The sequence below is a fragment of the Dendropsophus ebraccatus genome, chromosome 10 (genome assembly GCF_027789765.1).
Source record: "Dendropsophus ebraccatus isolate aDenEbr1 chromosome 10, aDenEbr1.pat, whole genome shotgun sequence".
Lineage (NCBI taxonomy): Eukaryota > Metazoa > Chordata > Amphibia > Anura > Hylidae > Dendropsophus > Dendropsophus ebraccatus.
The window spans coordinates 47991814-48013269 of record NC_091463.1 but is presented as its reverse complement, the minus strand read 5'-3'; the positions used below and the strand labels follow the sequence as shown (position 1 = coordinate 48013269).

The 21456-nt window shown below is 39.9% G+C and overlaps 1 protein-coding gene across 1 annotated transcript in view; it reads left to right on the top strand.

Moving 5' to 3' along the window:
* The window catches only part of SLC16A2 (solute carrier family 16 member 2), a 147179-nt gene that overhangs the window by 30691 nt on the left and 95032 nt on the right, over nucleotides 1–21456 (top strand). The window lies entirely within an intron of this gene.

Genomic DNA, 21456 nt, shown 5'->3' with positions numbered 1-21456 from the left:
AAGCAAAGGGAATTGTGGGAAAGAGTGTGCACTGTTGCATGGTAACAGCAGGGTCACAGTAAAAGAGAAATTTGGGGGTGCTTAAAATCCATGGGAGAGAAAAACAGTAAAGTGAGTTACTTCACTAAAAAATGCATGTGTAATGCATCTGATTTTACCAAATGTGCTTCATGACACAATGTCTTTAAGGGGTTAATTGTAGTTTAGAAGCTTGAATCTTCAGTTAGCGTTCCTAGAGAGCCCAGGAATTAAAAATTCTAACTGGAGGCTGTTTTTGTTCACTTTGTGGAGTTTGCTGAAGCCTTTAATATTTGTTCAACTGTATATTGACTGTTTATATAATTGTTTATTTTTGATCAGATTAACCATTTAGTATTACCCCTTTATGATAATCCATTCAACACTAAAATGTGCATCATGCCTTTTGAAGCCATGCCCTTAGCCTCATAGTAAGTCTGGCCATGTAAATGGGGGCAGGGCTTTGTTTAAGACTGGCGTATACCAGTCTTGATAACTGTCCCCCCAATATGCTCTTCTACTACTGGTGCACTCATGCTTCATAAAAGCTCTGCAGCATCATAGGCTCTGGTCTGGACTAACCTTCTACATGAGTTTTAATAAGTTGATTAATACAATTTTAACTCCTTAAAGCGACTCTGTACCCACAATCTGTCCCCCCCCCCCCCCAAACCACTTGTTCCTTTGGAAATCTGCTTTTAATCCAAGATCTGTCCTGGTGTCCGTTCGGCAGGTGATGCAGTTATTTTTCTAAAAAAAACTACTTTTAAACTTGCAGCCCCGTGTCAAACGGCCGTGGCTTAAATTATCTGTGCCCTAACCTTGCACCACCCTTCTGTCCCTCCTCCCCACCCTCTTCATCATAGTGTCACTGGCACTGTTTTTCCTGTTCCACTGCAGTGAACATTGCACAGGTGTCTTAACAATCCAGCTCATGTGCCGTCCTCACACAGCTGATGAATAGGAGAAAATCTACCTGGAGCATTCTTAATGATGAAGAGGGCGGGGAGGAGGGACAGAGAGGTTGTGCCAGCCTAATGCACACACACTTTAGGCCACGGCCGTTTGGCCCAGGACAGATGTTGGATTAAAAGCAGCTATCTGAAGGTACAAGCGGTTTGGGGGGCAGATTGTGTGTACAGAGTCGCTTTAAGGGTATGTTCACGCTCAAAATTAAGGACGGAATTTCAAGCGAAAAACGTGCTGGGTGGATCGTGGATTGCACTTGAAAAATAACATTGAGTCATTGAGATAGGTGGAACTTCAAGCGGAGTCCGCAGCGCGTACTCCAGTTGAAATTCCACGCTTAATTCGATGGTGTGCAGATGTGCCACATTCGCAGTTGATATCATGCTGTGAGTTCCACAGTGGCATACAAGTTATGTCCTATGGCCTCTCCATTCTCGCTGCAGACTGTTTGAGGGATGTAATTTGCCCTTAGCAACTAATCACAGCTCATGATTTTTGGTGTGTGTATATAGCCCCAGCTTTGATGTTTGGTGTGTGTATATAGCCTACATGTAACCAGTAGTCTGTAACTAGCCTTCTGCAGATATCCCCTGCCCTGCCCCTTCTCTCATCCATAGGCAGGTGAACATGAAAGCATTCTACCTGCAATGGATAGTAGTAATATACATTTTATGCTTGTTATCTGCTCCCACCATAGGCATCTGTTGTAATGTTTTTTTTCTTCCAAGTATTATAGCAGCCACTAACAAGATACATTTGATTGAAAAGCGGCTTATTGTAGATTAACTTTGGGCTGCTGCCCAAAATATGCCAGATTTCACAGATTTCTTGTATAATTACATTTTTTCCCCTATTTAACCCACAGGGTGAACAGCTCAAAGCATCCATTAGTATATTATATGTTTAAAGCTATGTTCACATACAGTATTTTCATCAGTCTTTTAATCAGTCATTTTTCAGCATAAACCAGTAGTGGGTTGAAAACACAGGAACTGTGCAAATCTTTCTATTATAACTATGCCCTATCAGTACCACACCTGGTATTGGTTGAAAAATGATTGACATAGCCTAAAGGGGTATTCAGTTTAAAGTGACTGTACCACCAGGCCCAGGCTGAAGCACTGGAGGCGGGCCGACCCACCCTTAGTGGGAAGAAACCCCAGCCCCTCCATGTCGTGACTCCATTACAATCAATGGAACCCTATCATAGAGGGGCGGGGGTTTCCTCCCACTAAGGGTGGGTCGGCCCGCGTCCAGTGCTTTAGCCTGGGCCTGGTGGTACAGTCACTTAAAACATAACTTTTTAAATGTTGATGCCCATGGTTAAACTAACACTTCATTTCATACTTATGTTTTCATTCTCCTTCCCCCAGTCCTGAGATGCTGCTGCTTTCTACTGGAGACACAAAAAAATTGTGATCTTTTCTCCTTTTTCACACTTTCAAGTCCCTGGCTGTATCTGCAGCTTTGTAGCTTCTTTGTAATGCTGGGAGGGTTCATCTAAATTCACTGTGATTAATCCTTCTGGCATTACAAAGTTGCAGATAAAGCCTGCCAGGGACTTGTACCCTAAAGTTAGGGTGCAAACACACGTACAGTGTCCGCAGTGGATTTCTCGCTGTGAAATCCGCTGCGGTTACTTGCCCATTAACTTTAATGAAATGACTTACTCGCAGCAGGATTGTCATCCCACTGCAAGTATGTCAAAGTCAGCACCCTTAACCCCCGCGGCCCGGGTACATTCTTTACTGGGTCCCCTCTCCGGCTTGCTTTGGTGGCTCACAGTGCCTCCCGGCGCTCAGCCAATCAGTGCACTGCCCTGCTAGGAGACGAGGGGTGCCCCCGTTGCAAGCTGGAGCTGGGACCCGGTAAGGTATGTACCTGGCTACAGGGGTTAAGGGCGCTGACTTTGACATACTCGCAGCCCTAAGGCAATCCGTCTGGCTGCGTTTGTCATCCCACTGAAGTGAATGGGCAAGTATCCGCTGTAGATTTTGCTAGGAATTTGCAGCAAGAAATCTGCTGCGGATACTGTACATGTTTGTACCCTTAGGGTATGTTCACACTGAGGAATAGGCGAGGAATTAAAGAGGATAGTTATCTGTTATCTATTAAGCTCTTGCAGAATAGGAGCAGAATGCAAGCTGAATTCAAGCCCCATTGACTTCTACAGGATTCCTCTAGAGGAATCCGCCCAAAGAATTGACATGTCAGTTCTTGAGGGGGAGGATTCGCAACAGAGTTTTCCCGGCAGAAATTCCGCCATGGAGAAAGCCCATGATACACAATTTAAAATACAAAAGTTCATATTTTATGGGCAGAATTTCCAATTCTGCGCCGATTCCTCAGTGTTTTTCTTTTAGTTTGTCCTTCATAAAATAAATGTTTAGGGTTTTTCAGATAAAAGACTAACTCTCCAGGAACTAGATGTTCACTAGATTGATTGTACAGAAAGAACAAATCAAGAATGGTCTCGCCGCAACTCCTACTAAATAAAATTTTAACCTCTTCATGACAGCTTTTTTTTTTTTGGCTTTGAGGTGAAAGCCATTTTAAATTTTTGCACTTTTGTTTATTTACTCCTAGTGCTGCCCGTGCACTGATTGGCTAATGGGGACCAATGGGAGGCGGGAGCCTCCCACGCAGCCGCGGCGCCAAGCAGGTAACGCATGCTCCGGCCGCGGGCTGCAGGGGGTTAAAGGGGCCGGGTTACATACTTGCAGCGGAATGAAAATTCTGCAGTGGGTATGTAACCCCATTGAACTCACCACTACATGGATTTGGTAGCACAATTGCAGCTGCCCATCATTCACTGTGAGGACCCCGGCTTCTGACAGCATCCAGTCTTCACTCTTTGAGGCGAGCTCAGCTATGCGTTTATATCACATAGTGTACAGTAAAGTGCAGCGCTGTGCAGAAGCTCAACTGTACTGTTATGGGTTTGTGTGTTATAAAGGTGACTATACAATGGCATCAAATAGAGTTGTAAGTACTGTGAATGAGTTCAAGAAATATAAAACAATTCTACACAAAGCCACTGAATATTCTATATAGTTTGCACTACACCTTACATTTGTCAGTACTCTACATGTGGCATGTGGCAGATAACAACCAAAAAGAATATACTTTTGGACTGTTTTACATCTGCCTATGTCTTATTTGCATGGTACACAACACTTTTGTGTACAAAAATAAAACATATGCCGGCTTAAAGCATATAAAGCATAGTTGCGGGTAGACTATGTTTGTTTTAAAGAAAGCCTACAGCCATGCTTCGAGCTCCTGCAGTGCATGTAGGAATATATTTTTGACTGATATATACTTGTGGTGTGCAGACAAAACATCATGTATAAACTATAAAATTATATTATTCATACATAACAATTTTACAAGTTTACCAAGGGCGATACTATGACAACGTGTCTCATTTTTGAAGCTACTACTGTATTCAAGTTACGGTTCTTTATTACTAACAAAAATTTCTTATTAGTCGTCACTTCTCTTACAATGACAAGTTTGACACGTGTTTTAATCTTGTTTTTCCATAAGAATAATGGCAGACCATAATAAGTAGTTTGTGCTTTAAGCTGATAGATGTACTTACCATGCTGTTTTCTTCCCTAGATGAAGCCATTGTAATTATTTAGTTTATATTGCCTCCTTCCTGGCCCTTTTAGCTGACCTTGGCACCAGATCGCTCAACAGCATCCTCTTGCTTCAACATCAAAGTGTTCATTTAATATAAAAGCCATCAATGTATTTTGAAGCTCAGAACTGGACAGTATACAGAAAAGACCTGTTACAGGTCTAATTTAATGAGCAAATATTATGTTAATAATTATACAGTCACATTTTGCACGACCGTTCATTCAGTTGACTGCAGACAGGTTGCAGGAAGATAATGCTGCTTATTATTATAGAAATTTATGTAAACCTCCTTTATGCTTCCTGCTTTTCTTCATTATAGGCCTGGCCTAAATATTACTGCTTTTATAGTCCAAATCATGGCCTCTGTAATTCCTATTGATCCCAAGAACAGGGCAGTGTTACAGATCACCCATCAATATTAGAGGTTATCCCATCTGACAGATCCTTCTTTTCTAAATACCCAGCTGCTTACCGTGAATCTGACAATTGTTATAGCTGATGTATGCACAGGTAACCAAGATCTCTAATGTGGTGGTCATTCAGATATGTTGTGCTAGTCCTGGATACTAGGGGAAAGTCCCACACAAGGCCTCCTGTATAATGTCTTTACGGGACATGGAAACAAAGCAGGAGTTGTCCTAATGGAGCAATCCTTTTTTTATATTGTGCCTAGGGAAGTGGATTATATAAAAAAAAATACAAAAAAAAACCAAAACATAAAAATAAAGCAATAAGAAAAGTCAATGGATGATATTTGCATATGCATAACAACCCATTCTATAAAATTAATGTTGTTTATCCTGCATAGTAAATGCTGCAGTAAAAAAAAAAAAAAAATCTGATGACTATATTGAAGACATTAGAATGAATTGGCCCTCAACTTGCATGTGTATCTTGCACCATGACGTTAGCAGCTCATTTTTTTTTTAAGTCCTGTAAGTTGGGTCTCCATGGAACAGTCTTGTTTTTCTTGTGTCCCTATGCCCCTATGACCCATCTGTGGCCATACAAGCGAGCTGTGATGCATTTTATGTTCTTCCAACTTTTGATGATCACATTTTTCAGTAATTTATGTTTCATTGGTTTCTATAAGCAATTGAACAAGACTGGCTATCCTTTGCTTAGGCCCCGTTCACACAGAGCAAGAGTGGCGGAATTGTCTGCCGCGGAATGCTGCCAGCCTTCGTGTCATAATGACACTCTATGGGAGGCTCACATGCTGTATCTCTCGGCGATAAAGAATGAACGTGTTCAGCGGGAGCCTCCCATATAGCGTCATTATGACACGAAGGCTGGGGGCATTCCGCTGCAGACAATTGTGCACGCGGAATTCCGCCGCTCTTGCTCTGTGTGAACAGGGCCTTACAACCAGTGATCCTTGTTTCCTCACTACCATCAGTTATCGGTTGCCTTCCCTCGGACCACTTTTGATTGGTGCTAACCACTCCATATCCTAAACCCACTAAACTTGAACTTCCTACTGTGATCACACCTGCTGTGACTGGTTGTCTAGCCATCAGTGTGGACCATGTCAGAGATCCTTATGGTGCGTTTACAAAGCCAGAAACAGACCATAAACAGGGAACGGGTCATAAAGGAAAGACTGAGCTTTCTCCTATTTTCAAATCCATTCCTGGCTTTGGCTTCCAAAATCTGTCAGATAAATCTGCCTGTGTAAACGCACCATGACACTTGCCAATTTTCCTGCTTCCAACACACCAACTTCGAGAACTGACCATTCACTTGCTGCTTAATATACTTTCCACCCCTTGTGTCAGTGTTAACTAAAGGGTTTTATTTTGGTACTGGAATACTTAGGATAGGCTATCAATATCAGATTGGTGGAGGTTTGACTTCTGGTACTATGCCGACCATGTGGTTTCAAGGGGCTGTGGTGTTCATGTTCATTTTTTATTTGGCACAGTTAGGTTGTGGCTCATCCTGTCTTTGCAGCTTGTCTTATTCTCTTAGAAAAGTACAAACTTTTTGTTACACGTGCTGCAGAATGCCAGATGTTCACAATATATGTTGCACATTATTTATTGAAAGAACAATACTGATGTTAATTTTCAAAATTTCACAAAAAAATGACCGGAGAAGGATAGCGTTTAACAGACAGAACATTTTACTACTGTAATGAACGGAGAGGATAGCGTTTAACAGACAGAACATTTTACTACTGTATTTATCCTTGTTGGAAATCTTCAGTTTGTGGAGGCCACTCACTAGTAAGATCCTTTGTAATCCACAAACAGCTGGAGAGGAAAGGTAAATACTTTAATGGCACAGCACAATGCAGACAAAATTGTGGATCGGAGACTTGGCAAGACATACCCTGTTTTGTGAATGGTGAATCGGAGTATGACATATGATAGATTTCTTAGTAGGTGTGATCCAGTTTGTGAATACATGGTAATTTTGCAACATGTATTGGATCTTTTTAACAGGTCACCTACCTAGCATGGTGGCCATGTGACCAATATATAACTATAATCTTCTTTTTTTTTTTTTTTTTTTTTTAATCAACTGGTTTCAAAAAGTTTTACAGATTTGTAATTTACGTCTATTTAAAAGTCTTTAGAAGTATTTCAAGTCTTCTAGTACTTATCAGATTCTATGTCCTGCAGGAAGTGCTGTATTCTCTCCAGTGTGACACAATGTTTTCTGCTGCCACTTCTGTCCACGACAGGAACTGTCCAGAGCAGTAACAAATTCCTATAGAAAACCTCTCCAGAATTGGGCAGTTCCTGTCACGGACAGAGGTGGCAGCAGAGAGCACTGTGTCAGACTGAAAAGAATCCACCACTTCCTTTAAGACATACAACAGCTGATAAGTACTGGAAGACATGAGATTTTTACATAGAAGTAAATTACAAATATATTTTAACTTTCTGAAACCAGTTGTTTTGAAAGAAAAAAAATGCCTGAGTTCCCCTTTAAGTTTGTATGCTATGCTAACCGGTTTCAGCGTTTTTTTTTTTTTTTTTAAATTCATTTATTCTTTTAAATTATTTTTTTTAAAGGCTTACTTTTGCTCATCTGGGCCTCAAGGCATATGTTGGGCTCATGTTCAACTTTGGCAAACAGGAAATGAGTACAAATCTAGTGTCCTAGGAAAGATTGTGTACAATAAAGAGAATTGTGTTTGTGTATTTGTAGCCTCCTCTGATCTGTTATTTTCAGTACACTGCATTAGTGAAAGGATCTATTAATATAAACTATACAGAGCCATGTGTATATTGGAGCAATTTTTACTTTTAATTTTGATTTTTTACTTAGTCACTTTTCACTATTTCGTTATTATGAAGTGGCCCATGAAGAGCAACCAGCATAATCTTACATGGAATGTTGTAAATCTCTTCAAAACTGTAGAATGAAACTGGGTTTCCTGTTTAACCACTTAGGGCATGTTATTATGACATAACTTAATTCTTCAAGTCTGGGGAAAAAGGGAAGGGCACCTGGTTGCTATGAAGATGATCCATTTTTCCAAGATTCCCAATGACCGTATAAAAGAGCTCTGGGGGGCTCTACAAATACATGTGAATGTAAAAAATGTTAAAGGGCTTGTGCTATGAAGCAAAGTTGGTGCAGTCAGATTGTTACCACATATATAGGTGTAAATTTTTTTGCAAAGTAACAAAAATACCACCTGTACAGGTCCCCCCCATGGATCTAATTAGTGCCTGGTTTTCTCAAAACTGTTAGGGTCCTATTACACTGAGCGATTTTTAACGTCTAACGATAAACAATCGCAAATGAGATTGTTTATCGTTAACCTGAAATCGTTCACCATATTACACAGAACAATAATCATTGGTTACGATCATTACTATGATCGTTATTGCGATCGTTACTATGATTGTTTATTCCTTCTGATCCCAGAGAAACAATGGGCAATGTGCTATTACACTGAACGATTGGTGAAAAAACGCGGAACATGAGCGAACGATTAACGATAATTTTAGGTTCAGATTTAAATCAACAACATACGAACGATTTTTCGGTCGTTGCCTGCAATTACACAGAATGATTATCGTTTAAATTCGAACATTTTAACCAATTTTTGCACAATAATCTTCCCGTGTAGTAGGGCCCTGAGGCTGCTGTTGGCATGCAACAATGCACACACTTTCCCACAATCCCCCATTCCTGCAGGCTAAAGGGAGACTAACTGCCAGTACTTCCTGGAGATTGCAGTTGATCTGAGCCTGCCTGGCCAGCCACCTTAGTGGGTTGTAACCAAGAGTGGCAGACAATGCAGACACCTGGGGGGAAGGTTAAAAAATATTAATGTCTCAAACAGTACCATACCAATTATGTATTTCTTTTGTCAGTAGGCAGCCTGAATATAAGGTAGTTAGTTTGTATCCGCAATGTTGAATCTTGTTCAATTGTATAGTCTGAAGTAAAATGTATTAAACTTTGAAACCCTTTGCACCTTGCTTTGTTATAGTTCAATGTGGAAGCTATGCATTCCTGTAGGCTGCTGTACTTTTGTGGGCAGTGATGGTGTGGGCAGAGGAACAAATTGTGCTGGTGTCATGGTTTACATGTTGCAGATGTATTATACAGCAACATGATGTGACACTAAATGCTTAGCAAGTCATCCTAGTGGTTAGACAAAAGGATGAGGCTCCTCCACACAGCAATTATAGGGTAAGTTGCTCTGTATTGTCTTCTGTGCACAAAATCCTGTGAGGCCCCTATGACTGGCAGTCATATACAGTACATTACAGAAGCATTGTAGTGTATACGATCAAAGATCATATATTCATGCCACCCAGTAACATTAAAACAAGTGAATAATTAAGTACATTTATTTAGCAAAATAATAAAAATAAACAGTTTTAATTTAGGGTTTTTTTTTTCAGACAAAGCTGGAAAAGTTAATCTCCCCCAATTATCTTGATGGCTCTGACAAACCATCTGCTTCTAACCTGGAGGAGACTAAACACAGAGGAGAGCCGTGCTGCCCTCTTACTTCATGCTGAATGATATATGAGCAGATATGCAAGACATTGGAGTCTTATAGAGCAGCAGGGGTAGTAGGAACAGCTAGAAGTGCCATAGCAGGTAATTCTCCTCTCTGTTTGGTTTGCCTCCTTAGTGTGCTGTGCCTGCTATGGGCTGGCTGTAAATAGGAGAGACACAGATTTAAAATTTTACAAGCAGCTGTTTCTTCAACCAGTAGTGTAACCCATTACAAGCAGCTGTGTAGTTGTCTAGCAGTTGATTCCTTACAGAATTAGCTCACCCTCATAGTTAAGGCCCTATTCCACCAACAGATCTGACGACAGATTATCTGCCAAAGATTTGAAGCCAAACCCAGGAACAGACTATAATCTGAGAACAGGTCATAAAGGAAAGACTGGATTTCTCCTCTTTTCAAATCCACTCCTGGTTTTGGCTTTAAATCTTTGGCAGATAATCTGTCGTCAGATCTGTTGGTGGAATAGGGCCTTTAGTATCTCATAGGAAAGTAGAATCTTGTATTTTTTTTTTTCCCTCCTAAAATGATAGTAAAACCTATTCCCCTGAAATACAGAGGGAAATCAGATTTTTCTTCTTAATATATTTTTTGTAGAGCCTTTCAGAAATATTATACACACATGGACCTCAACAACATCCAACATACAAACAGCATACATCATAAACAAGAAAGGAAGAAGAAGGTGTTTAAGTCCATGGTAACACATTTAGTAAAACAAGCTCCAAGTCCAGTCCGTGACCACTATCTGGTCTGCGCTTGTCAGGGAGATGTTAGGAACCAACTTCACTCCCCCAACCTATCCTTGCAAAGGTAGGGGCTGCCCCCTCACATGGCATAGAATGCAGTAACAATCAATCACCACAATCTACAAAAACATTTACATTAGAGTATCTGCTCACTGGTCGGCTGACTGGGGAAAGTCGCAGAGAGCCCAACTTGTTTGCTAAATCGCTCTGGCAGTACCATTCTGTACATCTGAAGGGATAGACTATGGGTCCTATACCACAGAGCGATAATTGTCTGAATCGTCCCTATTCGGCTGATTATCGCTCCGTGGAATAGAGACAACGATCAGCCGATTGTGTCTTCGGCTGATCGTTTATTTAGGTTCTAACCTAAAATCATCGGGCATTGCTGCATGAAATAGCGATGTGCGGCAGGCGACCGACAATTTCACAAGCAGGGCTTCTCCTGCGCTCCTTCTTCCTCCCGGTCCTGCAACATGCTTATGTAATGTATGGTGTTTAAACAAGGGCTTTAAGGACATCGGTAACGATGTCACTGCAGTCCTTGCTAAACGATTATTGGGATTAATAGGCCCAGTAAATGAGCGCCGATCTACCACAACGGCGCTTGTTTACATTATTGATCAGGCCCCCATCGGCCTGTGGAATAGGACCCTATGTCCCTTCTCTTGCGGTTGGTAGTGTATCTCTTTTAAGTATGGCCTTCAGTATAAACCAATTGCGACATCACCAGAAATCAGATTTTCTGATATGTATTGGAGAAAAGACTTATAATTTCATCTACTGTTAGTACTTTTTTACCAGAACCAATGATTCCCGATAAGTGCAAATGTATTCTGACATAAAAGAAAACACATAACATTAGTTGCAAAGTTTTATGAAAAATATCTGAAAATAAGCACACAACTGCAAATAGACCAGTCCTTCATAATATAGGTCTTGTCTGACTACATTTGTGTATAACACACTTAATCTGTGGGGAATACACTTGTAGGAAAATGTTTATTTGCAGTATGGACATGTAACATCTGCCTATGATGGCAGCACTTTGGTATCTTGACTCATTGCTGCATTGAGATGTGCCCCCGTCACAGCAGGAATTGGATATTGAATTCATTTTAACTTTCAAAAAGAAGAAAGAGAAGGAAAAGAATAACAAGTGATGTAAGTGAAACAGATGAGGAGCTATATTTTGTTCTTACTAAAATACCAACGCTCCACCCGCATTGAGAATAGTGAATTTTTAGATAAAACAAAAGCCTTGCAGCACATTATAGCCTGCGCATTTTTTGTTGCATCAGAACCAGAAAAATTGTAATAAAAAGTGATCAAAAAGTCGCATATGCGCAATCAAGGTACCGATTGAAAGTACAGATCATGGCGCAAAAAATGGCACCTCAGACAGTCCCATAGATCAAAGGATAAAAGCGCTATAAGCATGGTAATAGAGCGATTTTAAGGAACATATATTTTCTAAAAATGGTTAGAATTTTTTAAAAGCCATCAAATAAAATAAAAGTTATACAAGTTACATATGGTTGTAATTGTTTCAACTTGAGGAACATATATAAAAGGACAGTTTTACCCCAGGGCGAACACTGTAAGAACACCCCCCCAAATAAAAATGTGTGTTTTTTTTTTCAATTTCACCACACATTTAATTTTTTTCTGGTTTTGCAGTGTACTTTATGAAAAAATTCAGCCTGTCATTGCAAAGAACAATTAGTGGCGCAAAAAATGAGGGCTCATGTGGGTTTCTAGGTGAAAAAATGCAACTGCTATAGCCTTTTAAGCACAGGGAGAAAAACGCGAAAACGCAAAAATTTAATTTTGCTCTGTCCTCTAAGAGTTAAATACTATACAATTTCACTGTACATGAGTTTTCCACTAGGGAGTCCCTCTCAATTCCAGTCCTCAAGCCTCACCAACAGGTCATGTTTTGTGGATTTCCTATACAAAGATCACCTGTGATAATACCTGATAATACCTGTATAATTTTATCACCTGTGAAATACTAAGGAAATCCTCAAAACATGACCTGTTGGTGAGGCCTGAGGAATGGAATTGAGAAGCACTGCACTAATGAAAAGATTTCAACTAATTTTTTATCAGTTTTTATGAGTGACATTTTTTACTTATTTCCCCCAATGTGTATAAAATCCACAGTTGCAGATTTAGCATTTAACCTTTGGAAAATCTATAATCTATTTGCGGCATTCACAGCATAAATTGACAAATTTAAAATTTGCACCACACAAAGATTTGTACAGATTTTGTGTGGATATTTTTTCTGACCTTGTAGTGTGTCGACCAGATTTCTCAAAGTATAGGGCATATCCCTAAATCCTACATTTTGCTCCATATCCTCTTGTCCCCAAAGGTGATGTACCCTTATAAGCATGTTCTGCTTACTGTGCAATCGGAGTATACGAGTGTCCATATGACACAATGGCTGGTGCATTAAAGATAAGAATGATTCCATGCATAGACTTGACATTTAATGACAACCTATTTTACATAACTACCGATTTATGTAACATACTTGGGGCAAACTTGCAAATTTTTATCAAAAGATTTTTAAAGTTTTATTATATTAAGCCAACGTGCTTACCAAGAACCTTGCAGGCGGAAGACCCTGTTAAATGACCATGAGGACAAGGACAAAGCGCCCCTTATAATAAGTGGGTTTTCCAGCTTTTTTCCGGACCCTTAAACAGTTAATGGGGTTCATATCGCACAATGAATTCTGTGTGGTCTTCCTAGGGTAAAATTACGTTTCTTTTTTTCCTTGTGAAATTAATAGCCGTATTCATTCGAAAGGCAATAAATAATGTGGATATTAAAAGGAGTCCTGAAGTCTTAGAAATGAAATCCTACACAGTATCATGGGAATTTTATTCTGCAAGAAAAAAAACATGCAGAAATGTGATTTATTTCTGCTCCGGAGACCCTGAAGAGTATGTATGAAACTGAGGGTATTAAAGATCCATTTCATTTGGCTTGTCTTCTGTTACTTTGCATATGAGAGTGAAGAGAAGTTTGATTATAACTTCTTTGCCCCCGCCTTTTTGCTGCTAATACATAATTTTCTACAATATGTTGGAGGAGATGCTGCACAAAAAACCTTTTTGTTCAAGTATCTTCTTAGCAGAATGTCCCCTAAGACACCGCTAACTTTTCCGTGACCTGGAAATGATGTATGGCACAATGGAGGAAAGGTGTCAGGGCAAAAAATGTCTCCTTTTCAAAGGCTAAATTCCAAAGTGAATTCTTTAGTTTTATTTTTTATTATTATTAATTTTTTTATTATTATTTTTATTTCGTAGCCTAACCCAAAGCTTTAGGACTGGTGCTGATATCTTTTTGTACATTCTTTGCTAAGGTAGTTGTTTAGTAAATAATATTTATCCCACAAATTAGGCATGCAGATAACCTCAATAAACAGCGGGTTTGCAGATAGTACAGGACAAGAGCCTGGACCACAAAAAAAAAAAGAAGATAAATAAGACATTAAATGGTCCAGATTGAAGTCTGCGTTCCTGTATTTAATATAATCATTTATCTTAGGGTACTATTAGACAGGCCGATATGGGCCCTATAGTAACAGTAAAGAGCGCCAATCTGCTAAATCGGTGCTCGTTTACTGGGCCTATTACATGGCCGATAATCGTTTAACAAGGGCTGCATGGACATCGTTACCGATGTCCTTGCAGCCCTTGCTTAAACTGTATACTTTACCTATCCACGCTCCAGGGCTCTGCTTCTCCGAGTCCCACTGTCTCAGCTGACAGCCCGCTAAGCCAATCACAGGCCGCAGCAGTCCCGGGGTGTGATTGGCTAAGCGTAGCGTAGCGATGCGCGGCCGGCGACCGACAATTACCGGTTCAAACCTATATCAATGATCAGCTGATGACAACGATCATCGGCTAATCGTTGTCTATTACACGGATTGATAGTCATCCAGATAGGGCCGATTAGCGTTCCGTGTAATAGTACCCTTACTCTGGAAATCGTCACATTTGTCCGTTTTGTAAATTTAAATTTTGCACCGTATCTTTGAGCCCTGTATAGCCTTAAATGGATTTATTTATTAGCCTGGGTATCCACATTCTTCTGTCTCTTGGTGTAGTACAAGCACTTATACTTCTGTACTACTAAGCACCCATTGTGCCATATACTACTACTTTACATAACATTTCATTTTTATTATAACAATAATCTGATCTGCCAGGGCCACGCCTCTTTGCCACTTACCTGCAAGTGTTATGTTCACACTATGTAAAGACAAAGGATGTATTTCATAACAGCCATTTTTTAACCCTTTAGGACGGAGCCAGTTTCCATTTTTGTGCTTTCGATTTTTTCTCCTCATGTTTAAAAGGCCACTGTACTTGCATATTTCCCCCTACAGACCCACATGAGCCCTAATTTTTTTGCGACACCAATTATACTTTGCAAATACAGACTTAATTTTTCTATAAAATATGCTGAAAAAACTGAAAAAAATTATATGTGCAGTGAAATTTGAAAAAAGGTGCAATTCCTTTTATTTTGAGGGGTTTCGTATTTACGCCGTTCGCCCTATGATAAAACTGAAATGTTATCTATGTTCCTCAAGTCAGTACAGTAAGTCAGTATTACAACCATATGTAACTTGTATAACTTTTATATTATTTGATGGCTTTTAAAAAAATGTAAACACTCCTGTCCGGTGTGTTTTGTTTGTCGTCTTCTTGCTTCTGTCTCTCCTATCTCTGCAGTACAGCTTGCATATGATAGTACATTGTTTTTGTAATGACTTATGCTGTGATCGACCGGAATACTGATCCCGTTTTTTCTAGTCATGTTACGGATGTTGACATTCCTACTGTTCTTTGTTACAGTTCACGATTACGATTGCATTCTGTGCATTTACATCATTCCTTGTATTTACCCCTTTCCCCCCAGAGGGACTTGCCGTCCCGAGTTCCCATTTGTATTGTATACTTTCTCTTCTTGTCTTTGAAAATAAAAAAAACTTTAAATTAAAAAAAAAAAAAACATTTAAACATTTTAAAGAAAACTAAATGTGTTTAAAATCGCTCTATTCCCATCCTCATAGCGCTTTTATTGTTTGGTCTATGGGGCTGTGTGAGGTGTCAGTTTTTGCGCCGCGATCTATTCTTTCTTTCGGTACCTTGTTTGCTTATATGCGACTTTTTGATTGCTGTTTAATACATTTTTTTTAATTTAATGTTAACAAAAATGCGCAATGCGCTGTTTACCATGCGAGATCAGGAATGTAATCATTTAATAGTTCGGGCGATTACGGACGCGGCGATACCAAATATGTTTATTTTCTTTTTTAAAAAATGGGAAAAGGGGGGTGATTCAAACTTTTATTAGGGGAGGGGTTTTTTTTAATTAATAAAAACACTTTATTTATTTTTTTCACATACAGTAATTAGAAGCCCCCTGGGGGACTTCTACATACACAGCACTGATCTCCATTTAGATCAATGCTGTGTATATAATAGAGCAATGATCCATCAGGTCGGTGCTCTATTATAATGGTCTGCAGCAGACCACATACATGGAATGCTGAGCCCCGGCCGACTCATTACAACGGATCTCCCCTCCGCGATCGCATCGCGGGGGGGCAGATCCCCCACTAGACACCAGGGACAGGGGGCACATACACTATTCAAATGCAGCTGTTAGCTCTGACATCTGCATTTGAATAGTTAATTAGCCGGCCGCGGCGGCTAATACCCATGGTCCCCAGCTGCACATAGCAACCGGTGACCGCGGGCTGCAGAGAGGGCACACGCCTCTCTGATCCCCCTTAACGGACGCATAACGCGTCGTTAAGGAGTTAAATCCGGCCGTTGTTTTTACATGGTGTGAACATGGCCTAAAACAATATTTTTAGCTCCTTGCAGTCACAGACAGCTAAAGGAAGGTAATATGTGAAAGCCTTTCTTAAGCACTATTGTCAGCACTTTGGTGCTTAATTTCCAGGTGATAGGTTCGCTTTATGTAAAAATCTACTATATTAACCCCTTAACGACAGGGCGTATATTTACACCCTGATGCCGTTAAGGACGTTCAGAACCGCCGGTATTAGCGGGCACGGTCCGATCGCCGTGCTTGCTATTACAGTAATCAGATGCAGCTGTCAAACATGACAGCTGCATCCGATTACCGGACGCAGCACTTCCCTGGTGTCTAGTGGAGGAGATCGCTCCTCCGCGATGTTATCCCAGAGGAGCGATCTCCGTTTCTGAAGCCGGCCGGGGACCGCTCCAAGATGGTGCCGTCCCCGGCTCGGCACTCGTTTACTTCCGGCTGCAGCAGCCGGAAGTAAACGAGTGCCTATCTCATGGATCTCTGCAGCATATCTATGCTGCAGAGATCTCTATGAGAGATCAAAGCACTTATACTAGAAGTCCCCTAGGGGGGCTTCTAGTATAAGTGTAAAAGTAAAAAAAAAAAAATGTTGGTAATAGTAAAAAGCCCCCTCCCCTAATAAAAGTCAGAATCACCCCCCTTTTCCCAGGTTATAAATAAAAGTAAATAAATAAACATATTTGCTATCGCCACGTGCGTAATCGCCCGAACTATTAATTAATCACATTCCTGATCTCGCACGGTAAATGGCGTCAGCGCAAAAAAATCCCAAAGTGCAAAATTGCGCATTTTTGGTCGCATCAAATCCAGACAAATTGTAATAAAAAGCGATCAAAAAGTCGTATATGCGCAATCAAGGTACCGTTAGAAAGAACACATCATTGCGCAAAAAATGACACCTCACACAGCCCCATAGACCAAAGGATAAAAGCGCTATAAGCCTGGGAACGGAGCGGTTTTAAGTGACGTATATTTGTTGACAATGGTTTGAATTTTTTACAGGCCATCAGATACAATATAAGTTATACATGTTACATATCGTTTTAATCGTAACGACTTGAGGAACATATATAACAAGTCAGTTTTACCCCAGGGCGAATAGCGTAAAAACACATTTCCCCCAAATAAACAAAATGCGTTTTTTTTTTTCAATTTCACCATACATTTATTTTTTTACTGGATTCACAGTGTACTTTATGCAAAAATTCAGCCTGTCATTGCAAAGTACAATTAGTGACGCAAAAAATAAGGGCTCATGTGGGTTTCTAGGTGGAAAAATGCAAGTGCTATGGCCTTTTAAGCACAAGGAGGAAAAAACGAAAATGCAAAAATCGAAATTGGCTCTGTCCTTAAGGGGTTAAGACGATGTATGAAATGACCTTTGTCTGTTTAGCCTTTTCCTTATTTTAGGGGTCCAATGGGTTTACTACATATTGTGTGCCAGATGATGTTAACTTCAGATTGATAAGGTTAAAAGGTAACTTGTTAAATGGAACGTTTGTGTAAATAGTCTTTCTTTTCTTTTTGTTACGTGTCTTTTAAAAAAAACGGTTCCTACAATATAGATAAAATGTATTGTGTTCATGATTTTATGTGTTCTTCGGTGATGGTAGACTGTTAAAGGAGGTATTGTGGTTGTGGACACCTTTGCATTGATGTTTTTTTTTTTATTATTATTGTTAATACTAATTATTTGTTTCTTAATGGAGTTACTATTTAGCATTAGTGTTAGAGCAGCAAGGAGATAGAAAGGTGTTATGCAACATCTCATATGGGGGGATAGAATACTTGGAGAACATCTCACAGGGGCTATAGAGAAGGAGGAAATCTTTAAAAAGTTTGCATGAGGGAGTTAAATTGGCCATGGCAGTAAAAAAAAAAGGCTCCAGCTGGCTAAAATAAAATAAAATAAAAAAGATACTCCTAATTGTGCCTGCCTGATTGTGCTGCTTTTTCAATGGTGCTCAAAATTTTCTGGTCGTCATTTCATCCTTGTGCCCACTGGTACTGGTGTGTATTGGTTCATCTGTACCCACTGGTAACCCACCTCAACAAGCAGGATTTAATTCAGAAAATCTTACCAGTAACTGACAAACCCTTTAAAGTGATACTGTCACCCCATTTCTGTATGAGGTCTTCTCTATACAGCTGTACAGCCTAAATGTTGTCGTTTTTATACCTTACTGTATAATAGATTTCTTGGTGCTTGGTCCAGTGAAAAATGCTTTTTATTGTGTGCCACCTGGGTGGGGCTTCACTGCTCTGTAGGCCCTGTCCCTCCATTACAGCGTTGTTTAGGGCCCGCCCCCCGGTTGTCATCGGAATGGGCTGGCCTAAAGGTCTATCCTCCACCCCTCAAGGTTGGCCCATTTCAATGGCCTCTGAGTGGCGGGCCTAGTTGGTGATGACGTCATGGAGGCGCAGAACCTACGGAGCCAAGGTGGGCGGGGCTAAGTGGCGCTGAAGCCGTGAAGCCCCGTCCAGGTGGCACAATCCACAAATGATGAAAGAGCATTTTTGAAAACTGTATGAAAACTGCAGAATATAGGTTTACAGCTGTGTAGAGAAGTCCTCATACAGAAAGGGGGTGACAGTATCACTTAACACATAACATTGTTGTTAGCAGATTTTACTGGCAAACTTATAGTTACTTATTTTACTGGCAAACATCTATAGTGATGAACTGTTTTCTGCAAGGACCAGGCAATTCAGATTTTAGTCTGTCTAATCCTAAGTGGTACCAGGTCAATTAAAACGATATTACATGACAGCTGACATGAGTTGACAGGGGTGTGAAGCTCCAGGCTTATGCTACGTTTACACGAAACGATAATTCGCCCGATCGTACAATTAACGATGTCGGAGTAATTTTTTTTGTTCATAACTATCAGCGTTTAGACTGTACGATATATCGTACGGAAAATTTGTTTTGCGATCGCTTAAGCCTATCTCACACATGGTTAAATCGGCGAACGACTGTTCACACGGAACGATCTGCAAATTTTTTGCGAACGATCAACGACGATTTGAGAAGTTGTTGAAGGTTCAAAATTAACAATTTCTCGCTCGTCGTTTGATCGTTCGCAGCGTTTACACGTACGATTATTGTTCGAATTTGATCGTTATCGTGCAAATTCGCACGATAATCGTTCCGTGTAAACGCAGCATGAGTTTGATTCCATCCATTTCACTCTCAATCAGAAGAGGAATCCTCATTCACAACAACCCTTGATAACTAACCATTCTGAAATTTTCACAGGAATGGGGAGCAAGACAAGAACGCTGTGTGTCCTGTTTGAGATTAGGAAAGGGAATGAAACCTCTCTTGACAATGTGGGTTGATGCTTGCTATCATAAGTAGTATGTCATATGAAATTATTGAACAGTGGACATTAATGTTCATTTATAGGCCCTTTATGCATTCTGATTCTTAAATCCCTGTGGTTTTGTAACTCGTGTTCTTCCTAGTACTACGGTAACAATTTAGCCAAAACCTTTATCCAAAAATCCACAGTACACAGATGTAAGTAAATAAATCATTAGTTTTCTATTCAATAAGCTATAGTAAAGTATTAACCATACAGTAATTGTAAGCCCTCTCTCCATCTCTTGGAGGCACTGCCAGTTCTGGGACGGCACACTCTATGAATGACTGAGCATAATTGTAACCAGCAGCAGTGGCTGTGTATGAGAGAGCATGACTGTATGCCAAGTCACTGAGAACTCAAAGGTTATCAGCTAGATAGAGAGGAAAGTATGCTTCACTGGCTGCTAATGCACAGAACTGTGGATGTTAGGAACAGATGAGCGCTGGGCCTAGATACGACTATGATACGTCTCCTAGAATTATAACATTGAGGGAAATGTATCATACAGACAGCACACAGATGTCACATCTTGTTTAACCCTTTATTGATCTGGATAGTTTCTTGTACCTATAATATTATTATTATAATAATATATTATATTATATATTTTTTTATTTATTTTTTTTTGTCAAAAAAGGTCTCTACCTGAAATGTAAAATGTGCCACACATTGAGCATTATGGTCAGGATAAAAGGAGAATTATAGTTATTCATTACCCCCCCCCCCCCTCCCTTTGCCACTAACTGGTGAGAAGGGGTAGCTATTGCCCATTGGCATATTCAGGCTTTGTTGACGCATAGTATCTCACTCAACATTTTGGTCAGTATTTTTTCAACTGAAACCAGGAGTGGGTTCGAAACAAAGAAACTGCAAATCTTTCCGTTATGGTTTTTCTCTGTTGGTTCCACTACTGATTTAGGCTACAAATACTGACGGAAACACTGGCCAAAATACTATGTGTGAACATAGCCAGACAGTTGGCAAATAGCCAAAAAAGAATGGTGTGTGAACATATCCTTAGCCTGTGTCTGTATTCCCCCTGTAATTTCCTACCCATCTCTTTGGTTTTATTAGGCCATTATTCACATGCCATCATTTACTCTTTAAGTACATTAGAAAAACCTCATGAAACAACACTTCTACATTAGTATCTGAATATTAATATTCATCTTACTATTACATAGCAGTCTATTGTTTCAGTGATTACTGTGTAACATATAAAATTACCTATAGTACTGTAGTAAGTGATGCTTAGGCCACAAGCATTCCATTCCATGCTTAGATGATGTTCAACATGTCAGTCTTAGATAGTCATGTATGTAATTGTTAAAAATACCTATGAAGATTAACATTATATAACCCTATACAAATTGTACCGGAAAAGAAAAATGGCCAAATTGGTCAGGTGAAAAGCAGGGGGGGGGGGGAGGTAGGAGAAGGAGTACTGTACTACTCTCATTGCTACCATTACTTGTTCTGCTATTACCTACGTGGGTGTTATTTCCTTTTAACAAGTGTATCCATTGAATCCAGGTCTTTTTTAGTTGCTTTAAAGAATCCTGTATGATACTTAAGATTATTTTGTTGGCCTTTATCCTATACTGTTTTATTTTCACAGTTCCCAATTGAATTCAGCTCTTTCCAAGCGCTTACAGTTGGTATTTTCCCAGCTAAGAATATGTATCTAATATTCGGTGTGCTTTTAGGAAACCCTGGCCTTGATACATTCAGGAAATTGATACGGAGATCAGTGTTTTCTGCCAGCTGTAGTATTGACATTCTAGATCTTCTGGCACATGCAAATCTAGTGGTGTCAAATGCCAAA